Below are 6600 nucleotides of genomic sequence, written 5' to 3' on the forward strand. Positions count from 1 at the left end.
GTCCTAATCTGCAGATGTCAGGACGCTGTGACTTTTGTCCATTGGTAAAGTATGAGCACATCACTGGGGACAGACACCTGCCACTCACATGACAGGTGTTTCTATGGTAGGTAAGCTCAATGTTGCCAGGAAGGCAGCACCATGGAACCTGTGACCAGGACTTCACAATCAGGACTCTGTACATTTGCCCTATGTTAGAAATTGGGCAATAATAATAATAATTAATAATACTAACAATAGCCATGAAAATAAGAGGAAGACTAGCTGGGGGAAATGGGATGGGCAGGCACGGGAGGGAGAGAAGAGGGGGAAGAGGGAGATACGATCATAACGCGTTGGATATGGGATTGCCAAGAAGGATGTTCAATTAAAAATTAAATTAGAAAAATTAAATTGGGAGCTGGGGAGATGGCTCCGTGGTTAAACCCAGGACCACTCTTGCAGAGGACCAGAGTTCAATTCTCAGCACCCATTTCAGGCTCACCACCATTTGTAACTCCAGCTCCAGGGGATCCAGTGCCCTCTCTTGGCCTCTTTGGTTGCTGTATGCATGTATCTGTGCCCCCCCCTCCACTACAGACACATACACATAAATAAATAATAAAATAAACCTCTAAAATATTAGAATCATAAATGCAAAGCCATAACCACCAGTCCTAATATAGTAACATTATGTAAGTACATTTTTTTGGTGTCAAATATTTCCTGTTTCATAAAGGAAAAGTATACAAGATTGACATTGAATATGGAAACTCCCAGAAATGGAAAGATGTGGATGCTAGCATGGCTGTTATGGTGGTGACCAGTTGCTCCTTGACTTCATTTGTGCTTGCTCTGTGGGAGGGACCCCACACCTACTCTATAAACACCCAATCCCAAACCCGGGCTGAAGAGGCCTTGCGTCCTCAGGGTGCTGAAGACTGCCGTTTGATGGAGCCGACACCTTCTAAACATCTGTTTCTATCCACAGGGACGAGAGATGGGAATGCAGAGACTCGCGGCTGCACAAGATGCTGAGGATAGAAGATGGGTAAGTGCCCTGCCCTAAACAAGGCGCTATTTATACTACCCCGATGGCTGGGGGGGGGGGGAATCACTGTAGGAGGGGGTGGGGCCTATACAAGAGCTTTAAGATAAGAGCTACAAACGGTCCTTGGTTGCTGGCTTTTAGGCTCATGGGAAGATGGAACCTCAGGGTTGAAGCCTGTGCTGATTAGAACTGCTCCTGTAGAGGTGGGGGGGAGGGGAGAGAGAGAGAGAGAGAGAGAGAGAGAGAGAGAGAGAGAGAGAGAGAGAGAGAGAGAGAGAGAGATATCAACCCGGGAAGAGAGACAGAGAGATGGGAGAGGGGAGAGAGGTGAGGGATGCATGTGGACACTAGGGACAGGCTGTTCTCTTCAAGGGCGTCCCCCTTAGTAACCTACTTCTTCCAACTGGTTCCCCCTCCCTAGTTTTCTGCCTTCCCCGGTCCATTAAGCCTTGAGGACAATGATTGGATCAGAGGAGGTCAGAGTCTCCGGGACCCAATCACCTCCTATGGGAAACTGCTGTATCAGGTACCAACCTTCAACAGCGCAGCCTGGCCTGGAGCTCACCGTCCACCTGCCTCGGTGTCCTGAGGGCTGAGATTTGTGTCACCACATTCCGCTAGCCCAGCCAGAAACATCCTATTTACATATGTGTGTGCGGGTGGCTTGTGAACGCACACATACCATGGCATGGTTCTCCCGTCCCACCGAGTGGGTCCTGGGAGGCAGGCGCCTTTACCCGCGGAGCCCTCTCTCTGGCCCAGCCAATTTTTTTTTTTTGTTTTTTGTTTTTTTGTTTTTCGAGACAGGGTTTCTCTGTGGCTTTGGAGCCAGTCCTGGAACTACTCTGTAGACCAGGCTGGTCTCGAACTCACAGAGATCCGCCTGCCTCTGTGGCCCAGCCAATTTTAACACATAAACTTTTGGGGGAACATTTGAAGCCTGGTCTTTAAGGAAGGTTGTGTAAGAAAGAGAGGAGGAGCTTATGGGGTTGTTTTAGAGCAGTGCTTCTCAACCTTCTTATTGCTGGGACCCTTGAACACAGGTCCTCTTGTTGTGGTGACTTCAAACCGTAAAATTATTTTGTTGCTACCTCTTAACTGTATTTTTGCTACTGTTATTAATCGTAATGTAAATATCTTATACGCAGGATATCTGATATGTGACTCCACAGGTTGAGCACTGTCCGTTTAGAGGTCTGTTTCTGGCTTTCAGTTCTCATTGCTGTGACAAAATCCCCTAGAATGGCAATTGAAGGAAGGTTTACTGAGGTTCACAGCTCCAGGGTGCGGCTCAGCATGGTGAGGAAGACTGGGAGGCAGGAGTGAGGTGATGGTAGCAATGAAAGCAACCGTTTGTCCCGCTCAAGGGAGGGTGGGGGTTTCCCCACCGTCCCCAACCCTGAAGGTTGCCCTCCTGTTAACAAGGTGACACCGTGTGTCCCTGCAGGAAGGCCTTGGTCTGTGCCGGGAGAGCTGGTGCAAGGCTGTCCCGCGGACCGGAGGCGAGCACAGGGCGGGAAGCAGGCTGAGCCTGGCGAGCTCCATCCCAGCCAGGCCAGCTACAAAACCGCCTCCCAGCAGCGCCACCTGCCGACCACACCCCGCACTATCCCGTCCCGCTTTCCCCGGCAGGCTTCCTTGAAAAATGTCTTAGGGTGTTTGTGTACGCCTGTGTTTGCAGGCACGTGTTCGTGTGGTGTGTGTGTGTGTGTGCGCATAGTACGTGTGTACGTGCATAATACACGTGTGCACGTGTTCGTGTGTGTGTTTGTGTGTGCGTATGCGCACGCGCATATATGCATGTGGTCACGTGTTAGGGGTACGTGGGTATGTATGTACATGCCCAGCTACAGGTCAATGTTGGGTGTCTTCCTTCATTGCTCCCCACAGTTTTGTTTTTATTTTAAATCCTGTGCGTGTGTTTGTGTATGTGCATGTGTGTATGTCACCCTGTCACTCATGGTCCTAGACTCCACAGCTCAGAAAGAAAACACTGAGTGAGTTTCTTCAAGAGCAAAAACTCTCAGAACCCCACTCCCACCCCCCTACCCCTGGTCTTTCTACCTCTCTTTCTGTTTGTTTTCTTCTGGATCCCGGATCAGGCTCAGACCGCCCCAAACACCAATTTCAAGCCCAAAGAGATCCTTTATTAAGCAAAAAAGGAGAGAGACTGGGTGGATGAATCTGAGCAGGCAGACATCACAGACAAGGGGGCGTCTGTGATAGGGTATGCTGGTCAGTCCTGATTGGACATCTCGGGTGCTGTAGCCAAATAAGGCATTTTAATAGCTGGACCTTGGTGGCGTTAATCCTAAAGATTCGGAGAATCATCATGGCCACACGAATTAAAGCAAGCAATCAATGAAAGCGAGCTTTTTTATTCATGTACACAGTTCTTCGCCTCGGGAGGCGGCCTGTACACACCTACAACCACAGCGTGGTCCCGTTCATACCTAGGGCTCTAGCGTCGACTGCTCCCGGGGCTTCCTGTTCGCCTGCTGCATCTTCTTCGCTTCCGATGTAAACAGCAGCTACCAGGCTGTGGAGTCAATGCAGTTAGTTGGCCTTAATGGAAATCACAAAGTGCCCTCCATTCCGCAGAAGGGTGTGGGCATTCCGGGCCACACTCTGGGTTTGGTCTGGCTGCGCCATGTCAGCAAAGATCACATCCACAACCTTGGCAAGCATGCGCGATTTGTGTGGGTGCGGAGCATTTTAAATCACAGGAACAGTGTTGGTCCTCTTCTTGGCCAAGTTGATGAGGTCACGGCCAGAATGGTGGGAGAACTCAACTGTATAGACCAGACCACGTGAGAGACGTGAGAGACAGCGGTGCCTGAGGCTGCCCCAAGGTAGAGCACCTTGGCCCCCTGCCTGATGTGGATGTGGTCTACGCAGCCCAGGATTGTTGCCGCCAGCTTGGAATGGAAGCGGTTCCAGGCTCGGTACTCGGTTTTTTCATCTCCCTCTGAACTAGAGACTCTCTTCTCCCCTGCACAGAATTCTCCAGGGACCAGCTTTGTAGCACGGCCTCCTCCTTTCCGTGACAGATAAAGACGCCTGGTGAGGGGAGCAGAGAGGGGCTGAGGCCTCGGTCGGTCCACTTCGAGCTTCAGCTGCTCCCCCCACCCCCACTGCGCTCGCCTTCCTGTCCCTGTGGTTCCTCCACCATCACATTCTTCCCTGACTGGTTTTCTCTGGCCTCCCCAGCCGCCACCTCGACCAGGCTGCCCCTGGACTAGAAGCCTCCACCTCGTCCACCACCTTCTCCATCTCCTCGACCCCTGAAGCCTCTACCTCCGTCTCGACCTTCACTAAACCTCCTCATCCCCTGCCAAAGGCCTCCTTGTCCTCCTCCTCTACGACTTTTGCCGCCACCAAAGCTGCCCCCACAAGGGCTGGAACCTGGTTCCATCACTGTGTTCTGGTCGGGCGGCTCCAGCAATCTTCAGAGTCCCCCACTTTGCGAGTCTCAGGCTTTCCGGCTTTAAACAGTTTTTGAAAGGTTTTTTTTTTTTTTTTTTTTTTTTTTTTGATTAAAGATTGCTGCTAAAAAGATTTTCTTTGGACCCAGACAGTCCCAGATATTAGAAAACAGTTATAAAAATTAGAAAAATTTAAAGATATAAGTAGGTCCCAGTTGCTGGAGGTAGCTCAGGAGGTATTTAACAACAGAGAACTGATTGGGACAAGACCTTTCCCCTAGACTAAAACTTTGCTACTGATGAGATGCAGTTAGACTTACAGAGAACCAGAAGAATTTGGTGTCTGTCAAGAATATCTCCTAGCTACTTCCCATCAAAAGATACAGTTGGACACTCTCTCAGACTGACAACAAAGATTCCTGGGGATATTGGGCAGAAACCCCCCACCCCAGGACTGTCCCAACACTAAGCTCCTACAATTGTTCAACTAACCGGTTCAGTTACCCCTGTCTGGATTAAACAATACACAGTCACCCTGGAAACAAAAGGGGAAAATGAACTCCATATTGTCTGGCTTGAAGAGACAAGAATGCTGGCACTCTGCTGGTCATCCTGAAATATGCTCTCATGCCTAGGAAAAAACCTGGGGCCCCTGATTCTGGTGTAGGAAGATAAGGCCTACAAGGCCAAGAGATGAGCCAACCTGGAGTCTGTTTGAGGGCCTAGCAACAGGCACTGTCAGAGGTCCTAATCACGCCTAGCCAATGAGGGGTGACCTTGCAATACTGCCTGAGCGCCTAGCAACAGACACTGTCAGAGGTCCTGATCATGCTTAGCCAATGAGGGGCGACCATGTAATGTCAGTGGATAGGAATGCAGCCTGCATGCTGGCAGGAGGGTGTATAAGGCTCTCTTAGTTGCTGAATAACTGAGTCTGCTGTTGGCCTTTTACCCGACCCCCGGTGTCTCTGCTGTTAACACCACGGCTTTCTCACCCCCTCCCCGGAGGGAGCTACATCTGTTTCCTGAAGAGGTTCTCGTCATCTTCCTCTGCTCACTCACCGTGCTCGACAGTGAGAAGGCCTCTTGACGTGTGTTTTCAGTCCCTTTGGCAGGAAAGCATCGGGACCCCCTTCCTTCCATCCTTCCTTCCTTTTGTGTAGTCTGTTATGTTTGTCTGTCTGTCCAATTAGGAAGGCACATTTTTTTTCTGTTTCAATTTGCCTGGTGCCTCCACATAAGGGCTGACCCTCCAGTAGGTGGAACCAAGGGTCAGCTCCCGAATGCCATCCCTTGTCCAGAGACACCATGTGGGCAAACGGCCATGGCCAATAAAACCCCCGACAGAAGTCATCCACTAAGCATAAAACATAAAGGTTGGATACAGGTTTCCACCCCGCCCCTGGCGAGATGGAGAGATCCTATCTCCTTCCAATGGCAGCCACAAGACCCCCCTGCTAACCACTGGGTGAGGGTATGCTTGTGTTTTTCCTCAGACGGTCATGTCGCCAATATGTGTGCCTGACTGTGGATCGGCCCGTTTCCATCAAGGAGGGAATAGCCCAGGATGGGTGATGTATAGACACCCCCTTTTTGCTCTCATGGCCCCCCCCAAATAAATTGATTTATTATTAGAGGAAGAGATTAGTACTTTAAATACCTTGATAAGACTCAGTTGTGACCCACGCTTTTCCGCCTTTTGAGATGAGGAATGTTAGTTCAGTGTGCCTGGAGATGGCTAAATATATTAAGGGCCCATGGTCAACTAAGTTTCTATATTGTTCATTACAGCTAACACGTAAAATTTTTTCAGTTAGATCAGATAAGGGCAGAGGTTATGGCCTTTGGCTCTTCATTTTTTTTTTTTTGAAAAAGTTTGGCATAATATAAAAAGACGATTTGATCGCTTCTGGATGCTTACATATGCCTTAATTGGCAGGGTGGTATTGTTAATCCTTTTTTTTTTTTAATTGAGAAAAAATTTTCCGCCTCCTCCCTGCCTCCCATTTCCCTCCCCCTTCTCCTGCCCCTCTCCCCCACCCCCCACTCCTCTTCTCCTCCCTCTCCAGTCCCAAGAGCAGTCAGGGTTCCCTGCCCTGTGGAAAGTCCAAGGTCCTCCCCGCTCCATCCAGGTCTAGGAATGAG

General features: G+C 49.9%; 1 pseudogene; it reads right to left on the minus strand.

Moving 5' to 3' along the window:
• Nucleotides 1-3407: 3407 nt before the first annotated feature.
• Nucleotides 3408-4358, minus strand: LOC130875670 (rRNA 2'-O-methyltransferase fibrillarin-like; annotated as a pseudogene).
• Between the last annotated feature and the right edge of the window lie 2242 nt (nucleotides 4359-6600).

The sequence above is a fragment of the Chionomys nivalis genome, chromosome 6 (assembly GCF_950005125.1).
Source record: "Chionomys nivalis chromosome 6, mChiNiv1.1, whole genome shotgun sequence".
Classification (NCBI taxonomy): Eukaryota; Metazoa; Chordata; class Mammalia; order Rodentia; family Cricetidae; genus Chionomys; species Chionomys nivalis.